This window comes from Pinus tabuliformis, chromosome 6, assembly GCF_031772625.1.
Source record: "Pinus tabuliformis cultivar Carrire ecotype Pingquan chromosome 6, CPIR1, whole genome shotgun sequence".
NCBI classification, from domain to species: Eukaryota; Viridiplantae; Streptophyta; class Pinopsida; order Pinales; family Pinaceae; genus Pinus; species Pinus tabuliformis.
Window position 1 is genome coordinate 1,083,258,988 of NC_142292.1, and position 19,706 is coordinate 1,083,278,693.

A 19,706-nucleotide genomic window follows, 5' to 3' on the forward strand; every position below is an offset into this window, starting at 1 on the left:
TGTCCTTCTGCTTTTATTTGCTTCTGAATTTGGCGAATTCCTATTTGGGCGAGGGCAGGACTGATTCAAGCGTATCAGTTATGATGAAAACAGTACACGTAAAGTTGATGCTATGTTTTATATCAGCGGTGTCCGCAGTAGCAGTAGCAGCAGCAGCCGAGGACGATGGGATGATTTACATAATTCACATGGATAAATCTAAAATGCCCACTCCGTTTTCCTACCACGAGCAATGGTATCAGTCTACAGTCTCCTCTATCACAAAAGGAAGACCAGTGGACAAACAAATGGACGGACCGTTATTGTATGTTTACGATAAAGTAATGCACGGCTTTAGTGCTAAGCTGAAGCAGTCGGAGGTGGATGCACTGCAAACAATGCCGGGGTACATTGCAAGTCACCCATACAGCAAGGGTAAGTTGGATACCACCCGCTCAATCAAATTTCTGGGGCTCAAACGCAAATCCGGTATATGGCCCCGAGCAGAATTGGGCAACAGATCGGATATTATAATCGGAGTTCTGGACACAGGCATCTGGCCAGAGAGTGAAAGCTTTAAAGATAATGGAATGAGTGACATCCCTGCCAAGTGGAAAGGCCAATGCCAGCCGGGCACTGCCTTTAACTTCTCCCTTTGCAACAGAAAACTGATAGGAGCCCGTTATTTTAACAAAGGATTCCTGGCGCAATACGGTTCTCTCAATACCAGTGTGGATTACGAGTCGCCCCTAGACTATGATGGCCACGGCTCACATGTCTCCTCGACGGCCGCTGGAAACTTCGTTGACAATGCCGATTTTTTCGGGTATGCACAAGGCACAGTCAAGGGCGTCGCACCGCGGCTCGCGTGGCCATGTATAAGGTAGTTTGGTTCAACGGCATCATCATAGACGCAGACGTTTTGGCAGCGATAGAGAGCGCCATATCCGATGGAGTCGACATCTTGTCTCTATCCATGACTTTGGGCTATCCGGATTTCTACAAAAACCTGATGGCTATAGGAGCCTTTGCAGCGGCAGAAAAAGGCATACTTTTCTCCTGTTCAGCACACAACTGTTGGGTATTTTTAATGGAGAAAATACCAAAACCAGATAAAAATTCACCACAGAGACAATGCTCTGTTTACTCTGTCCAGGATCTTATGCCAGGGAACCTCTTAAAAATCAAAATGACTCAGAAGACACCATTACACAGTCACAAAGACATTTCTATTAATTTAGAATAAAACACTGATACATATTTCTTCCTCTGTGCAAAGAGGGAATTACAAGAAAAAAAATTCTGTTGCAGACACAAATTTTCCACTGCTGTGGAAATTACATACACAGCTCTCTGTTCTTCAAAAACTCAATCAAAACATTACATTTCAAATCCTATAAAGCACTGCTGTGCATTTTACAAAAGATAAACGCACTCTCATGCATAACCACCACTCACAACACTCAAGAACAAAAACTACAACACATGGACCTATTTTGTTTTTACATATGACAACGTGTACATATAACAAAATATAAAAAAAATGTAAAGCGTATGCCCATCACTACATTAAAGACATGCCCATAACCAAATTAACTATATGCCCACAACGTATTAAAAGTCCTCCACCAAAAAGAACGACAAACATTAAAAACCATAAGTTTTCACCTACGGCGGTCAACGGGACAATGACAAAATTTGATGTGACGTGGGCGGACAGCACATTCGGGAAGTCAACGGCGGAGATCACGCGATCAAATCGCTGAGCCGATCCAACGTGGTTCGCACGCCAACCTCCAGCAAAACAAACGGACTTTAGCGTCCGGGGAAAGCAGTTTTTGGGCGCTCGTACATGGGACGCGTGGCGGCAAGTGAATGTGTTCGGAGGGCTCCAAGGAAAAACAGCCTTTGCCAAAAGGCGGTGCGAACAAGATAGGTGGTTTTGTTTGGTGGTTTTCGGCTGCGTTGAAATTACACATTTAACACTCCCCTTTAATTTCAACAGCTGGGCATTCGGTCATTCCCAAACACTTCCTCAAAAATTCGAAACTCTTCTGAACTAGTGGCTTTGTCAAGATGTCTGCAACCTGTTCCTGGGTCCTACAATGTTCTAGGACAATTTCTCCATTGTTCACTAATTCTCTGATGTAGTGAAACCTTGTATCAATGTGTTTCGTTCTCTTATGAAACACTGAATTCTTTGACAAAGCAATAGCAGAGCTATTGTCACAAAAGACCACTGTTGCTTTTGCCTGCTCTTGGCCTAAGCTTCTCAACATTCTTCTCATCCATACTGCCTGACATGCTGCTGCTGTAGCTGCCACATATTCTGCCTCTGCTGTAGATAACGCTACAATGGATTGCTTCTTAGAAGCCCATGAAATGGCTCCTGAACCCATGTTAAAAACATAACCGGAAGTGCTCTTCCGATCATCTACACTTCCGGCCCAATCGCTATCTGTGTACCCAACCAAATCTGAACTTTCTAAGACACTATATAATATGCCAAACATTTTGGTACCTTTGACATACCTTAAAATTCTTTTTGCTGCCTGCCAATGTGCCTCTTTTGGCCTCTCCATAAATCTGGAAATTAAGCTAACAGCATACATTAAATCAGGCCTAGTTGCTGTTAAATACATAAGGCTGCCCACAATGCTTTTGTATAAACTAGGATCAAAATCCTTGCTGCTGTCCTCTCTGCTGAGTTTTAATCCCATCACTGTGGGAGTGATGGCTGCCTTGCATTCTTGCATCTTAAATCTGCCCAAAACTTGATTTACATATCTTGCTTGAGATATAAAAATTCCTTTTTCATTTTGATCTACTTCTATGCCTAAGAAGTATCTCAACAAACCCATGTCAGTCATTTCAAATTCATTCTTCATGACTGATTTAAAATTCTCAATAAGATAAATATCATTTCCAGTGAAAATAACATCATCTACATACAAGACAACAATTAAAATTTTACCATCATTTTCCTTGATGTAGACTGTGGGTTCTCCTTCACATTTGTCAAATTCATTCTCCAATAGATATGAATCTATCCTGCTGTACCATGCTCTTGGCGCTTGCTTCAGCCCATAAAGAGCTTTCTTCAATTTGCACACTTTGTGCTCTTCTCCTTTCTTCTCATATCCGAGAGGCTGTTCCACATAAACCTCTTCCTTTAACACTCCATTTAGGAATGCTGATTTCACATCCATTTGGTAGACTTTCCATTTGTTTTGTGCTGCTATGGACAGCACTGCTCTCACGGTTTCCATTCTTGCAACCGGGGCGAAAGTCTCCTCATAATCTCTCCCATACTGCTGCTTGTAGCCTTTGACAACCAGCCTTGCTTTATGCCTTTCAATCTTGCCTTCAGCATTGCTCTTGGTCTTGTAGACCCATTTCACACCAATGACTTCTTTGCCTTTTGGTAATTCAACCAAATCCCATGTTTTGTTTCTTTCTATGGCATTGATTTCCTCATCCATAGCTTCTATCCATTTCCTATCTTTAATAGCTTCTTCAAAATGGATAGGATCATCAACATGACAAAACAAGGCAAATAAGGAATTCATTCCTTCTTCATAAATTTCACTTAGATTTCTAAACTTCTTACCTCTTTCACTTGGTGTGCAAGTGCTTGAAGATGCACTTGAGTTTCCTCCTTGTGGTGTGCTTGGAGAAGCACTCTCATTGATCCTCAATGGTGTACCTTGCTGTTCTTGTGTTGGTGCCGCTGTTTGGGGATTCATTTCAGCCACCTCCTCTTCATCTTCATCATGAGACAAACAGTTCTTGACATTCACTGTTTTCTCTATGCTTCCATCCCAAGCTTCCTCTTCAATGAATTGAACATCCCTGCTGACAAAGAACTTCTTGGTAGATGGAATGTACAGCCTGTAGGCTTTGGATTCATCACTATATCCAATGAAGATGCATTTCTCCCCTTTGCTGTCCAACTTCCTCCTTAGTTTATCTGGAATGTGTGCATAGGCCACACACCCAAAAACTCTCATGTGGGTGACTACTTGCTTTCTCCCACTCCATGCCTCTTCTGGCACCTTGTTCATCACTGCCTTTGTAGGACACCTGTTCAAAATATAAACTGCACAATGTACAGCTTCAGCCCAATACTCATTTGGCAAATGCTTTGCCTTCAACATGCTCCTTGCCATCTCCATGATGGTTCTGTTCTTCCTTTCAGCAACTCCATTTTGTTGTGGGGTGTACCTGGCTGTAAACTGTTTATGAATTCCATTTTCTCTACAAAACTTTAGGAATTCATTGGAGATATACTCACCTCCTCTATCAGTTCTCAAAACTTTTATATGCAGCCCGCTTTGGTTCTCCACAAGTGCTTTGAAATTTTGGAATTTCACAAACACTTCACTTTTGTTTTTAAGGAAATATGCCCAAGTCTTCCTTGTAAAATCATCAATGAATGTTAAGAAATATAGGTTGCCTGCTAATGATGGAGCTTGCATTGGTCCACACAAATCTGAGTGGATAATCTCTAAGGGTGCCTTGGCCCTTATGCTTTTCCCTAATGGAAAACTTTCTCTATGTTGTTTGCCCAATATACAACCTTCACAAAGGCTGTCCGGCTTCTCTATCAATGGTAATCCCTTTACCATTCCTTTTCTACTCAACAAATTTAGACCTCCAAAATTTAGATGCCCGAATCTCAAGTGCCATAACCAGTTCTCATCCTTTGGCACGCTTTGGAAGGCCTCTTGGGTGACTGCTGCCATTTCCCTTTTGTTTTTCATGTCTGCCCGGATCCGGAGAGGGAACATCCTGTTCCTTGTCATCTTCACTTCAGCAATGCATCTTTTGCTGGGTGGTATGTCTATGATGGTGCACACATCATTTACAAAGTAAACATTGTAACCCTTTTGGATAAGCTGTCCAACACTCAATAGGTTACATCTCATTCCAGGGACATAGTATACATCTGCTATGGTTTTCCTTTCTCCTTGTTTTGTAAATATTTTTACCTTCCCTTTTCCCATAACAGACACTTTACTATCAGTTCCTAGAGTGACCTCTGATTTCAAATTCTGATTTAAGGCTGAAAAGAGGGCTACATTCCCTGTCATATGGTTGCTGCAACCTGAGTCTAAAAACCAAATGTCTTCACTATGTGTTTCAGCCATGTTACAAGCTAACAGGACATTTTCTTGACTGTTGTTTTCTCTTGTAACATTTGCATTCTGTCTGCTGTTCATATCATGTTGTTTCTTTCTACAATCACTAGCATAATGTCCATACTTTTTGCAATAATAGCATTGAACATTAGATTTATCATACCTTTGTCCTTGAGCATGATACTGATCTCTTTGTTCGCTGCTGCCTTGACCTTGGTTCTGATTTGTATTGTTGCCTCTTCCTTGTGCATTTGCTGGGTTGTTCCTTCCACCTCTGTTCTGGCTTCTGCCTCTTCCTCTTCGGTTTCCTCTTCCTTGACCTCTTCCTCTTCCAAAGGACATCTGAGTCTTGAAGGCTTGCTCAAGGGATGAGTTTTCATTCCTACTCAACCTCTGCTCATGAGTTATCAGTGATGCATGTAGCTCATCAACTGAATACTTTGAGAGATCCTTTGTCTCTTCAATGGTGGTGACTATGGCATCAAACCTTGAGGGTAAGACCCTCAATATTTTCTCCACTATTCTTCTATCTTCAATTGTTTCTCCATGAGTTCTCATTTGTGTGATTACACCAATCACATGAGTGAAGAATGAGTCAATGTTATCTGACTCCTTCATGTTCAAGTTTTCAAAATCCTTTCTCAGCATTTGCAATTTTGCTGTCTTTACTCTCTCCATGCCTTGATAGGCAGTCTTGAGGGTTTGCCATGCATTGTGTGATGTTGTAGCTGCTGCTATCCTTGGGAATATACTCTGGTCCACTGCTTGATACAACAAGACAATGGCCTTTGCATCCTTCTTCCTATTGAGCTTCAGCTGATCCTTCTCTCCCTGAGTTAATGCATTGAACTCAGTTTCATCTGCTGGTTCCTCAAACCCATATTCTACTAGTTCCCATATATCTTGAGCGATGAACAAAGCTCTCATGGTTATAGACCAGTAGTCATAGTTCTTCCCATTAAAGTGTGGGAGCTGGGTGTTGAACATACCCATGCTTGTGCTTGCCATTCCTTGCATCTTGAACTATGGTTTTAAATCCTTGACTGTGATTTTTTTTAAAAACTGACTGTCTTTAGCAATAACAAGAGAAATGCTTTTGGGGAATACCTGAATCCTTCGCTGTCTGAGTCTTCTGTCTGCCTGAGAGGTTTTGCTGCAGCAACAACCTTCTCCCTTCAGCTTCTTTGTCTCCTACAAAGAGCCTAAACCTTGCTCTGATACCACTGTTGGGTATTTTTAATGGAGAAAATACCGAAACCAGATAAAAATTCACCACAGAGACAATGCTCTGTTTACTCTGTCCAGGATCTTATGCCAGGGAACCTCTTAAAAATCAAAATGACTCAGAAGACACCATTACACAGTCACAAAGACATTTCTATTAATTTAGAACAAAACACTGATACATATTTCTTCCTCTGTGCAAAGAGGGAATTACAAGAAAAAAAATTCTGTTGCAGACACAAATTTTCCACTGCTGTGGAAATTACATACACAGCTCTCTGTTCTTCAAAAACTCAATCAAAACATTACATTTCAAATCCTATAAAGCACTGCTGTGCATTTTACAAAAGATAAACGCACTCTCATGCGTAACCACCACTCACAACACTCAAGAACAAAAACTACAACACATGGACCTATTTTGTTTTTACATATGACAACGTGTACATATAACAAAATATAAAAAAAAATGTAAAGCGTATGCCCATCACTACATTAAAGACATGCCCATAACCAAATTAACTATATGCCCACAACGTATTAAAAGTCCTCCACCAAAAAGAACGACAAACATTAAAAACCATAAGTTTTCACCTACGGCGGTCAACGGGACAATGACAAAATTTGATGTGACATGGGCGGACAGCACATTCGGGAAGTCAACGGCGGAGATCACGCGATCAAATCGCTGAGCCGATCCAACGTGGTTCGCACGCCAACCTCCAGGAAAACAAACGGACTTTAGCGTCCGGGGAAAGCAGTTTTTGGGCGCTCGTACATGGGACGCGTGGCGGCAAGTGAATGTGTTCGGAGGGCTCCAAGGAAAAACAGCCTTTGCCAAAAGGCGGTGCGAACAAGATAGGTGGTTTTGTTTGGTGGTTTTCGGCTGCGTTGAAATTACACATTTAACAACAACACCGGACCCTATAACTATACTGTACAAAACGGCGCGCCGTGGATCCTCACTGTCACGCCCCTAAGCCTACGGCAATTTTTTTTTCCGTGCCTGGGGTGCGGCACCACCGTGTACTTTCTTTTCGTTAATACTTGTACATGTGGACTACGCCTTAATCGATATAAACATGCCTTAACGGTTATCTTATAACCATGTGAAAGCATTATTCTTCATAATTCAGCATAAACCATTCTTAACATATTCATGTGCAATTAAACCGAATAACAATTGCAAACAACCGAGTAGAATGGGAGGGGCAACTCCCGAACGAGTCCGCCCAAATAATAATATATTACGAACCTTCAATAATACATCAACATACAAGTGTGCCGGGCAAAATCCACAGCCAACACTGAGAATCTTTTACAATGTTTACAACAAGGCATAAGACAACCTTTTTCATACACAATTATGCACCTTTGTCTATGAACGGGTACCCACCCGGGTCACCAAGACGCTCATCCAATTCTGCACCAAACCGTGTATACAAACTCCCTCAACCGAGACCATACTCCACATGAACCAATCTGAAATATGCGAAGCCTTCTTCACCTTTATGCGCATGAGGAATGCGCATCTCCTTATGAACCTTCGCACCTTTCCTTGTCTCTTATGCGAGGATCCCTTGAGCGAAGTTCCATTGATGAGAATGAGCTCCATCTCTCATCAATATATACGCATCTTCTCCATGTATGTTAAGGGGGTGCACCACTCATGGCCGACCCCACCATGTTACATCAAAGCCCACGTATATACATTATTATATTATTTTTGTTTTAATTAACCACACATATGTGTGCAGGCCTCCATTAACATATGTTTTATGCGTTCATTGAAGAGGGGTGTTCAGCCTTAAGGCCGAACCCCCATATCCTTCGCTTAACGCCCTTAAGCCCATATTTACATGTCGGCCCTGCCTCTTTTATATCGCATATAATTAAGGCAGCAATACTTAGTTTTATTTCTAAGTATTGCTTGTCACAAGCCTTCGCATAACCGTAGCTCGCATATAACGTCGCACCACAGCTCAGCCCGTTGTCGCATTACGCTCGGTTCGTCGTTGCATTTGCTGCGCCCGTCCCTCGCATAACCGCACCCGCCTGTAGTGTGACCACGCCTACGGGTCGCCCGCCCACCGTGCACGGGTCACCCATGGGTCGCCCGCCCATCGCCGGGTCTGCCCATCATCGGGTCCGCCCATTGTTGGGTCCGCCCAAGTGTCGGAGGTTCGCCCATCCGCTCGTCGCACTACCCGTCGTCGTGCCAAAACGTGCCCGTTGTCGTGCGCGGGGCGCCCGCCCATCGTGCACGCCTGCTCGAGACTCGAGGGCGTCACACTCTCCTCCACCTGAAATCGTTGTCGTCCTCGACAACATATCATCTCGGTAGCTCTCCACCAAGATCATCATCAACGGGAAGTCATCTCGATCACCATATGTCGTCCTCATGTGAGCTACTGCCATGATACTCCAACATAATGCTAACACATCTTTGTACACTGATATCCCCCCATGTTTGAACTAGTTGGGTAGCTAATCCAACCGTCATGTCCAAACCATGAGAATGCACATCCTCATGTCGCCATCGGTTGTTCCTCAAAGCATCCCGTCACATCCCCGACTCATCAAGAATCAACTCCCATAATCCATGCTCAGGTCCATGAAAACTCCATTCATCTCATCTGCAACATGCTGTCCACGAAGTGTTGGTGTCAATGTGCTAAATCTGCCACATCTATCCCAACATCATCATGTGCGTAAAGTGGTTGAGTCTCGGCTCAACTCATGCCCAAGTGTAGCCACCAAGGCATCCTCATCATCGTAACTTCATCACTTCATCCACCATGTATGAAGTTTCCCAAAGTCACAACGATCTCATGTCATCATGAGCTCCTCCACCAAAGGTCCACCAAGACTATCTCCTAGTCTCGGCCATGAGAAGTCCATCTAAGCATCATCATCACGAGTCTCTTCCATCACAGCTCCTCCACCAAGGTGTCCATCAAGACTATCTCTTGGTCTCGGCCATGAGAAGTCCACCCAAAAGTGTGCCCTTCAACCTGTCCATGAGTCATGTCGGGCACCTAGCCAAAGTGGCTAAAGCATGACCCAATCATCCATAATGTTCACCAAGTTCCTCCCTTGTCTCGGGGTCTTGCACCTTCCATCTCAAGGTAGCAAGCAACCTCAACAAGTCCTTCAGCAGGTAACAACCCTTGCTTCTCCATACAAGGCTCCATCATAGTCATCCATGGTAAGATATCTCCTTGCTTAGGCAAGCTGATCTTGCCCTCTCCTACACATGATCCATCTACCAAATGTCCAACTGAAACACAAGTATCCATACTTACTTTATCAATATGAGGCTCCTCCATATGAGTGACCTCACCCATCCATGTTGATAAGCTGCACGATCCTGGTTCAACTTGATCACCTTCAAGTTCTGCCTCCATCGAGTCCTCATCATCATGTGGTTCTTCCATCCTGTCCATGTCCATGAGCTACATGATTCCGGCTTAGCGTGATTATCTTCAAGTCTAACCTCTATCATAGTTAAGTTTTCAACATCTTCGGTCACCGTGACTTCCTCTTCCTGGTCTGCAACTTCATCCATTGCCTGACTGATTTGAAGAAGTCCTTCTCGTCCAAGCATCACATCAATGCCATCTGTATTTATCACTACGAAGTCCAGCTGACCTCTACATCTTTCCAACTATACAGGTACATCTCGTATCAAGCCTACTGCCAAATTCCACGAGGTTATTTCCCAGTTCTCCATAGTAGATATCAGCCCCACTTCTTCCACTAACTGTGCTGATATAAGGTTATATGAGCCACCCGTGTTTACCAATGCTTGAACATCTTTGCCACAAATCTTCAAGGTTACAAGACCTCGGTTGTTCTCCATGACCTTATCTTCACCTGTCAACTGCCACGAGCAACCCTGCTCACCAGCTCTGACCGGGCTCTGATACCACCTTTACTTTGGTAAAGGTGTGTAGCAACTTCAATATCGGATCAGCTGCTTTGATACCACCTGTCACACCCCCAAGCCTATGGCAATTTTTTTTTCCGTGCCCGGCGGGGTGCGGCACCACCGTGTACTTTCTTTTCGTTAATACTTGTACATGTGGACTACGCCTTAACCGATATAAACATGCCTTAACCGTTATCTTATAACCATGTGAAAGCATTATTCTTCATAATTCAACATAAACCATTCTTAACATATTCATGTGCAATTAAACCGAATAACAATTGCAAACAACCGAGTAGAATGGGAGGGGCAACTCCCGAACGAGTCCGCCCAAATAATAATATATTACGAACCTTCAATAATACATCAACATACAAGTGTGCCGGACAAAATCCACGGCCAACACTGAGAATCTTTTACAATGTTTACAACAAGGCATAAGACAGTTTTTTTCATACACAATTATGCACCTTTGTCTATGAGCGGGTACCCACCCGGGTCACCAAGACGCTCATCCAATTCTGCACCAAACCGTGTATACAAACTCCCTCAACCGAGACCATACTCCACATGAACCAATCTGAAATATGCGAAGCCTTCTTCACCTTTATGCACATGAGGAATGCGCATCTCCTTATGAACCTTCGCACCTTTCCTTGTCTCTTATGCGAGGATCCCTTGAGCGAAGTTCCATTGATGAGAATGAGCTCCATCTCTCATCAATATATACGCATCTTCTCCATGTATGTTAAGGGGGTGCACCACTCATGGCCGACCCCACCATGTTACATCAAAGCCCACGTATATACATTATTATATTATTTTTGTCTTAATTAACCACACATATGTGTGCAGGCCTCCATTAACATATGTTTTATGCGTTCATTGAAGAGGGGTGTTCATCCTTAAGGCCGAACCCCCATATCCTTCGCTTAACGCCCTTAAGCCCATATTTACATGTCGGCCCCGCCTCTTTTATATCGCATATAATTAAGGCAGCAATACTTAGTTTTATTTCTAAGTATTGCTTGTCACAAGCCTTCGCATAACCGCAGCTCGCAGATAACGTCGCACCACAGCTCGGCCCGTCGTCGCATTACGCTCGGTTCGTCGTCGCATTTGCTGCGCCTGTCCCTCGCATAACCGCACCCGCCTGTAGTGTGACCGCGCCCACGGGTCGCCCGCCCACCGTGCACGGGTCGCCCATGGGTCGCCCGCCCATCGCCGGGTCCGCCCATCGTCGGGTCCGCCCATTGTTGGGTCCGCCCAAGTGTCGGAGGTTCGCCCATCCGCTCGTCGCACTGCCCGTCGTCGTGCCAAAACGCGCCCGTTGTGGTGCACGGGGTGCCCGCCCATCGTGCACGCCTGCTCGAGACTCGAGGGCGTCACACTCACGGTGGGAGCCGACACTATTGACAGGGATTTTATCGCCAAAGTTAAGCTGGGGAACGGACAAATCATCGAGGGAACTTCTCTTTTAACCGAAAGACGAGTGATGTCAGGCATTCCGATCACCTATGGAAACGACAACAGCTCTCGAACATGTGCACCCAACTCCTTAGATCCCCAAAAGGTTGTCGGAAAAATCTTGCTGTGCATGAACGATCACTGGGATTCCTACACGCCGCTCTTGGAAGTAAACAGAACCAAAGCTGCTGGTGTGATAGTCATCGACTATATTGGCTCGCAATACCCTAAAGCCTTTTGGATGCCTACGGTGTTAGTGACTTCAGAGCAAGCACGCTTAATAACAGATTATGTTATGAGTATTGATGCATCAAACGCCACAGCAGACATTAAATTCGTGATAACGCAACTCGGATCCAAGCCTGCACCGACGGTACATTATTGGTCAGCGAGAGGCCCAAATAGGCTGACTCCTGGTATCTTGAAACCCGACGTGATTGCACCGGGTGTGAACATACTTGCCGCCTGGGTGCCTAATGTTGCTGCTTCTTACATGGGAACATTTCCATTGGAATCCGACTACGGCCTTGCCTCTAGGACGTCTATGGTCTGTCCCCATGCAGCAGGCGTTGCGGCTCTAGTGAAAGCCATCCACCCCAACTGGAGCCCCGCCGCTATAAATTCTGCTCTCATAACGACGGCCCACACACATGACAACACCGGCCACGTTAGGTAAATCAACTCTATCCTCCTGTTGTCCCAGCGACGGCGAGTCCTATTTCCACCTCCATAGCAAAGTTAATGCTATGGAGGTACCCCTCTGACAGCCTCATAGAGCATCATCGACCATACATCATCGGACCATGCATCGTAAACTTTATCTGTCTCCGGCATCCCGCTCCGGCTGCCCATCGAAACCCCCGGCGACCCTGCCCGCAGCCACCCGCAGCCTCCCATCAGATCGTATTGATGACGGACGGAGATCGTATTGATGACGGACGGGAGAGCGTGGCCTCCACTCAGATCGGATTAATGACCGACGGGAGAGCTCATTTACCTCACGCACGAACGGGACCAACCTCCTCCGGCCTTCAAAGTCCCGGCCAGCTCATCTGCAAAACCATTCCTGAGCACTCCGCGGCGAACAGAACATTATCTGCAAAACCATTCCTGAGCACTCCGCGGCGAACAGAACATTATCTGCAAAACCATTCCTGAGCACTCCGCGGCGAACAGAACAGAGGAGACGTTCAATACCTGGAGGAGCTGGCCATTGGTTATCGAGATTTGCTGTTGGCAAGGTTAGTACATCTGAAGCCTGCGAATTCTTGGTGAATTTCAACATCTATTTGGACTCGCCTAACATTCTAATTTGAGCTGCAAATCACTTCATTGAAGTGCAAAATTTTAATCTGGTGTAATAATTTCCGTCATCACTGTCTCTGCGTAAAACACCATTTATCTCCTCTGCGAATTTATTGCTCAGTTATGTCCATTCATCCATCTGGTGTTAAAATTGTTGTTTTTGAATTTACTTTCATTTTGTTCAAATTCGAGGGTTCATAATCTCAGAATTAACAAATATTTTAGTGACGCCCAAAATTCCATTATTGAGCTCCGCTGGAACTGAATTCCAAGAACTGTATTACACAGTTTCGAGGTTTTTTTTTTTTTTTTTTTTTTTTTTTTTTTTTTCAGCGAGAATCAATTATAACTAACTTTATATCAAGATAGCATATAGTTTACAATTCAAAATATGCTAAATTTCGCATAATGTGAAAGGTACTGAAGGCGAGAAACCTCTAATACGCAGATTCTATTAACATTGAAAATATATATCAAGGGCCATCAAAGAACTCCGTGAGGGCTTCTGTTGTCAGACATTGAGCTCATATATCAACCTAGCATATAGTTTACAATTCAAAATATGTTAAATTTCGCATAACGTCAAAGGTACAGATGGCGAGAAACCTCTAATACGCAGATTCTATTAACATTGAAAATATATATTAACCGACATCAAAGAACTCCGTGAGGGTTTCTGCTGTCAGACATCGAGCTCAAATTCTTCTCCAGTGGCTGCGAATTTGTTGACAAGGGCAAGGGCATTACTGATTAATTTACTCACTTTCTGCACGTGGGGCGTGACCATGGCCTTAACCCTCCCACTGGCAGGCTGAAAGCCGTCGAGACAGGAGTCCTCGTTGGTGAGCGCCGCGCTCATCCACGTTTCCACGTTGCTCATCTGAGCCTTGAACGTGTTACGCCTCAAGTGCTTCAGCTCCGCCAGAGATTGATGAATCTGGCCCGTGGTGTCCCTGAAATCCTCAATACAATACACAGTTTGAGGGTTTGCATGATTATCGGATGGATCAAACCCTTGATTGGGCCTCTTTACGCATTTCCCTCCCCACAAATTTATTACTTTTTAAAATACTTAAGTTAAATCAACACAATTAAATTTTATAGAGAGAAATTAAAAAATTGAAATATAAATTGTTTTTCTATTTTTTAATTAATTTTTAAAATTATTTTATTAAAAAATTTATAATTTTAAGTCGTTGAATTAACACAATATTTTACTAAACTAATTAATAAATATGTAACATAAAATATATTTGAATTACTGAATCTATTAATATACTATTTATTGAATCAGTAAACTAACTAATAAATCAATTTTTGACAACTTTATCCTCTCCTGGTGAAACTAATCCTCTCTCACATTGATAACTTTTTCATAAAGGGTATCATTATTTGCTTCATTAGATGTCACGAAGACAAAGTGAGAAAGGATACAGTTAATGGAACATATTTTTGATATTGGGGGAATGCCTTTTTATTAAACAATGGGTATTTTATGCTTTATGAGCATACTGAGAATGAGTGTTGTTCTTTCTTCGCAGAGGCATTGCAGCTGATGTTACATCATAATTTATTCAACTCTCAGCTCAAACCCAGAGAAAATATCGATGTTTCTATGTCCAGGATTGAAACCGGAAACCTTTCCGTCGAGATGCTTTTAATGAGTTTAATCAGGGAATCTTGTCATCATATTTTTCAATTCATTTATATTCCAAAGATGCATCACATTTTGTTGGCCCAATCAAGGGTTGCCTCATAAATGGATTTAGATTTTGTAGTGCCTTTGACTAATTCTACTTTTAGTCGCTGCATACAAATCAAATGTGTTCAGAAGTCAAATTTTAGTCAAATATCATATCAGAGCTTACTGGGCAGTCCAAGTACCAGTGGTAATTAGGCTGGGACTTGTATGACTGGTAACAATAAAAGGTCAAAATTATAATGTATTGTAACAATGGTGACAACAATTAAAGTTTGGCATTCTCATCAATTGTATATAGTTGTATAACTAAAACCAGAAATAATGTGAGCCTGTTAATTCCATCTAATTGATTGCGTTTAGAAACTCTCTATACTCGATTTCATTGAGTATACTATTCTACTTTAGTTTGCTTGAGGTCACTTTTTCTTTTTAAGATTTGTTTTATGTAAGAATTTTTCAACAGATTTCATCATTCTCATACTTGTCTCACTACTTATGGAGAGCCTGCCATAATCATTCTCTATTTTATCATGTCCTTTTATTCCTAAGCCTTGCTATTATATTTTGCAGTTTATTTTTATTTCGAAAGAGATTTTTGAGTCTAGAAAAGCACATACGATTTAAATTGTTATACTCTGATAAGCTTTGTTATTGCGTTTTGAACTTTATTTTTATTTCTAAAACGGTTTTTGAACAACTATAAACCGATACGCTGTGTTTGTGGAATGTAGCATGCATTTTTTAAATTTCTTTAAATAATTTGTTAGCTGTGTCTGAAAATAATAGTATTTTTGTTGTGCCGGAAAGTAGATTCACGGCAGGTAGGTAGATTTTCCCAACGGATGAAAGTTTCAAATTTTATCATGAAACTAATTAATCTAAATTACAAATGGAAATAGGAAGAAATGAGAGTTGACATTATTTACATTAAATATTAACACTTTAGATATTCAGACTAAAATCAGTTGATGAAAGCACTTACAGACTTTGTCCTTGCCGGATGTGCAACAGTGACCACAAAAAAATAGATATGAATATGGATTTTTATTTTAATGTGTTTTTATGATGTTTTTAACAACATTGTTGTTTACATATTCATTTATAAGGAAGTAAGAAAATGGAGGAAATTAGACATGAATGGGAGGTAACTATCAAAGGCACCAAGCAAGTGTTCACTTGTATTGTTGGTGGATGTGCGGGGAATTTGAGTCGATCTAAGCTATCTGGCCTTAATCATCATCGCGCTACCACCCACAATCTCCCACCAATTCCTCCACGTCAAAGAGGTCGAGCAAGAGATGCAAATGCTACATGGGCGGTCAAATCAACAAGTGCAGTTAAAAGGCAAAATGCCAAAATACAATATGACTTAGATGCAAGGCTATGTCGTGCACGACAACAAGCATATAAAAAATTTGTCAATGAAGAAATTCTTTCAGCTGTAAGTATTTATTAGTATTTATTTGTATATGATTTTTTATTAATATTGTCAATGAAGAAATTCTTTCAGCTGTAAGTATTTATTAGTATTTATCTGTATATGTTTTCTATTAATATTAATTTATTGTTGTGGACTAAATTCATTGAAACTTGTTTTCACAGTTAGTTGTTACATTTGATCAGCTTAATGACACTTCAAAGCAAAGGATTTGTGAAAAAATTCAACGTTGGGATCAGAGTCTACCTCGTAGACGCATGGAGACAATGAAGCGCATAGATATTGCTTTAAAAGAGAAAGCAAGCACTGAGGTTCCCGATGATGTGGGGGAAGAAGGATCACATGGGCACAACCATATATTAAACTTTGATGAAACCAATCAGGACAATGACAACACAGTTGAGTCCATTTTTTTGCATATATTAATTTTTTAGACATTTTAACATTAAATAATATTTATATTTATTATAATTGTATACTAATTTCTCATTGTTATTGATATGCATAGCCTAATCAACAAAATTCTCCAAATTCAAGCCACCAACCATTGCGACGCTCACCTAGATTTCAAGGTTTTCAAGGGGTTACTGGGCCAGTAAGTTTTTAATCCATATAACCTATTCCACCGAAAATATTAATATATAAATTGTTATGTTTTACCATAATGATGAGATGAGAAATGGATGTTCTGTATTATATATCGTTATCTTTGATTTTTTTTATTATGTGCGTGTGTGTTATTTCTTATTTATGGTGCAGGTGTTCCCTTTGGAACCATCACAATCAATGAAAACCCCTTGTAGAAGCCTTAAGAAGAATGGAAATGAAATGGTTCAAATGCTACAACCATCTTCATGTCCAATGTCACAATGCAAGGTAAGACTATATTTATTTATACTCTTATAATTTTATCATATTTTTACGTTTAATTCTTTTTGAGTCACATACTTATATCTATGTATAATCTAATGTTCAGAGTAATGAATATACATCTCCTAAAACACCTTTGCACATGTATGATGGTGGATATGATACTCACCAAAAATCACATTCTCCTCAACCATTGCGGCATTCACCTAGACTTCAAGATAAATTAAGAGAGGTAAGTTATATACTACATATCTTAGCTCATAATAACATTGACATATTTTTTTATGACTAGTTAATGCATTTTCTTTTCATATTCGTTACATGTTCACCATATTCTCATTATATCTATATAGATTTTGATATTTATTGATAGCTAGTCAATGAAATGTCTTTTCATATTTGTTACATGGTCAGCATATTTTCATTATATCTATGTGGATTTTGATATTTATTGATAATGTTTTAATTTCCACAGAAAACAAAAAAGATAAATGTTGATGCTATGGTTAAAAGGACCAAAATCACGCCAAAGGACTTGAAAGCACGTGGGTTCAAGTCACGCAAACAATACATAGAGCATATATGCTCAACTAGCATTGCTCTCACTAAACCCACTAGGTTTGCTACTTTGAAGGCTAAACATTCCAGCAAGTTTAAATGACTTAGGCTACAATAATATAACTTTAGCCATTGTTTTATCTATAAAGGGGCTACAAGGACAGTTTCAATATATGTAATCTCTGTATTCTTTAGACTTTTTAATACATCATTTTTTTTTCCAAAAATTGTTTCCAGGTGCTAAGTATGTCTTTCAAATGTCAACATCATAAAGATTTTAAATATATTTGCATGATATTCCTCTGAAGTACTGCCCTTCACTAGATACGTTTGCCCTTATCTGTCCAACTTTATCCTAGCTGCTATCGCATCAATCCAAGAAACAGTGAATCTGTGACTTTAAAGGCGAAATAATGCACACAAATATATACAAAGGAATAAAAACAGGATAATATATTCCTGAACGATTCAGTGCTCAGTCTCCTGGCATCCTTATCAAAGCATAATTAACAAAATCTAATGTTATTAATTATTAATGCAGTAAACCGCTCCAAGACGTCATTATCTCCATATGTGACCGCATTTCTGAGCACCCATTTCAATCATCCCTCTGCTCACGTAGATAGTTTCTGGTTATGTTAATAGGTGTGATAGGTCTTCATAATTTTAGTTTTAGAAAAGGAAAATAATAATGTTGTAGATTTCAACTATATATTTGTTATTTTTTAGTGGTGTATTTTAGAATAAGTTTTTCCAGAATTTCCATTCTTTAAAGAAAAATTATGAATGTTATAGATTTCAATGATATCTCTATTTACATTAATCTAGTTATATGAATAGGTGTAGTTTAATTTAGTTATATGAATAGGTGTGATTTATTTCTACTTTAAATTTTTAGTGTTTTATTTGGTTTATTTTAGAATACATCTTTCAAAATTTTTATTTTTTAAAGAAAAAATATAAATACTTCACAAAGATGTTGCAGATTTCAATCTTATCTTTCTTTTTTTCCCTTTTTTTTTCATATTTGGTTTTAGTGCAATTTTTTGGATTTTCTAGTGTGAAATCCGGTGGAAAAATCTGAGGTGAAATCTTGATTTGTGCTATTTAAACTAGTTTTTTTCACTGTATATAGGGACTCAACACCCTAGAAAACCCCTAGGGCACTTCGTTTGCACAAGACTACCCATCTAGCTTGTGATTTCAATAAATTTCTGCTAGATTTTAGAGAAATTTGACGGAAAAAACCCTAGGGCACTGCTATTGCACAGGATTTACCATGAAGCTTGTGATTTCAATAAATTCCTCCTAGATTTTAGAGACATTTGATTAAAAAAACCCACCATTTCCAAATTAAGGGGGGGGTCAAAATAAAGTAGGCCTATCTGATCTAGTGTCTCAGGTGATTGGGCCTTAATTTGTCATTTGGTGCCACTAATAAATGTGATGACAAGGAAGAAGGAAGTGATTCTCTTCATTCGATTTGGCCGAGGAGAACCACCTAGGGTCTTGTTATCTTTTCATTTAGTAGGTTGTTGAATATTCTATACAACCTGCTATGTCTGGCACACAGAACAAAGGCTTTTTGTCTCTAATTGTTTCGATGATATGGTAATTTTTCTTACCGTTTTTTATGCAGCCTTATACAGGTGCATTGGTCTTTTTGTATATGTTCACAACTAAAATAGGTGCATATAAACTCTGGTTATATGGTCGCTTTTAGGTTTATATATTTTTTGGCCGGCCCATCGGGAATTTTTTTCTTTGAGATCACACTTACACCTTGTTGGCTAGGTGGTGTAGTATTATGGTTATGCAGAACATATTGTACATTGAATATTGGCATATGTAAACTGGCTTTTTATAGTAAAAACATGTTTTTTCTTTCCTGAAAAAAAGGCTAATGTTATGTTAGCATCATCATGTCAATGCAATAACAACTAAGTTACTATTTCCTGCTACTTTTGTCCATGAAATTTGAAATTCATCGGATTTCAAGAGACATCGAACTATCAATTCAAATTCGTCTTTTATATTTGGTTCATCTCATTTCCATTAATTAAACTCTTAAATTTACCCGTATTTTCACTA

The 19,706-nt window shown here is 40.6% G+C and overlaps 1 pseudogene; it reads left to right on the forward strand.

Moving 5' to 3' along the window:
* The first annotated feature begins 569 nt into the window (after positions 1-569).
* The window catches only part of LOC149262681 (subtilisin-like protease SBT1.7), a 46,391-nt pseudogene continuing 27,254 nt past the window's right edge, over positions 570-19,706 (forward strand).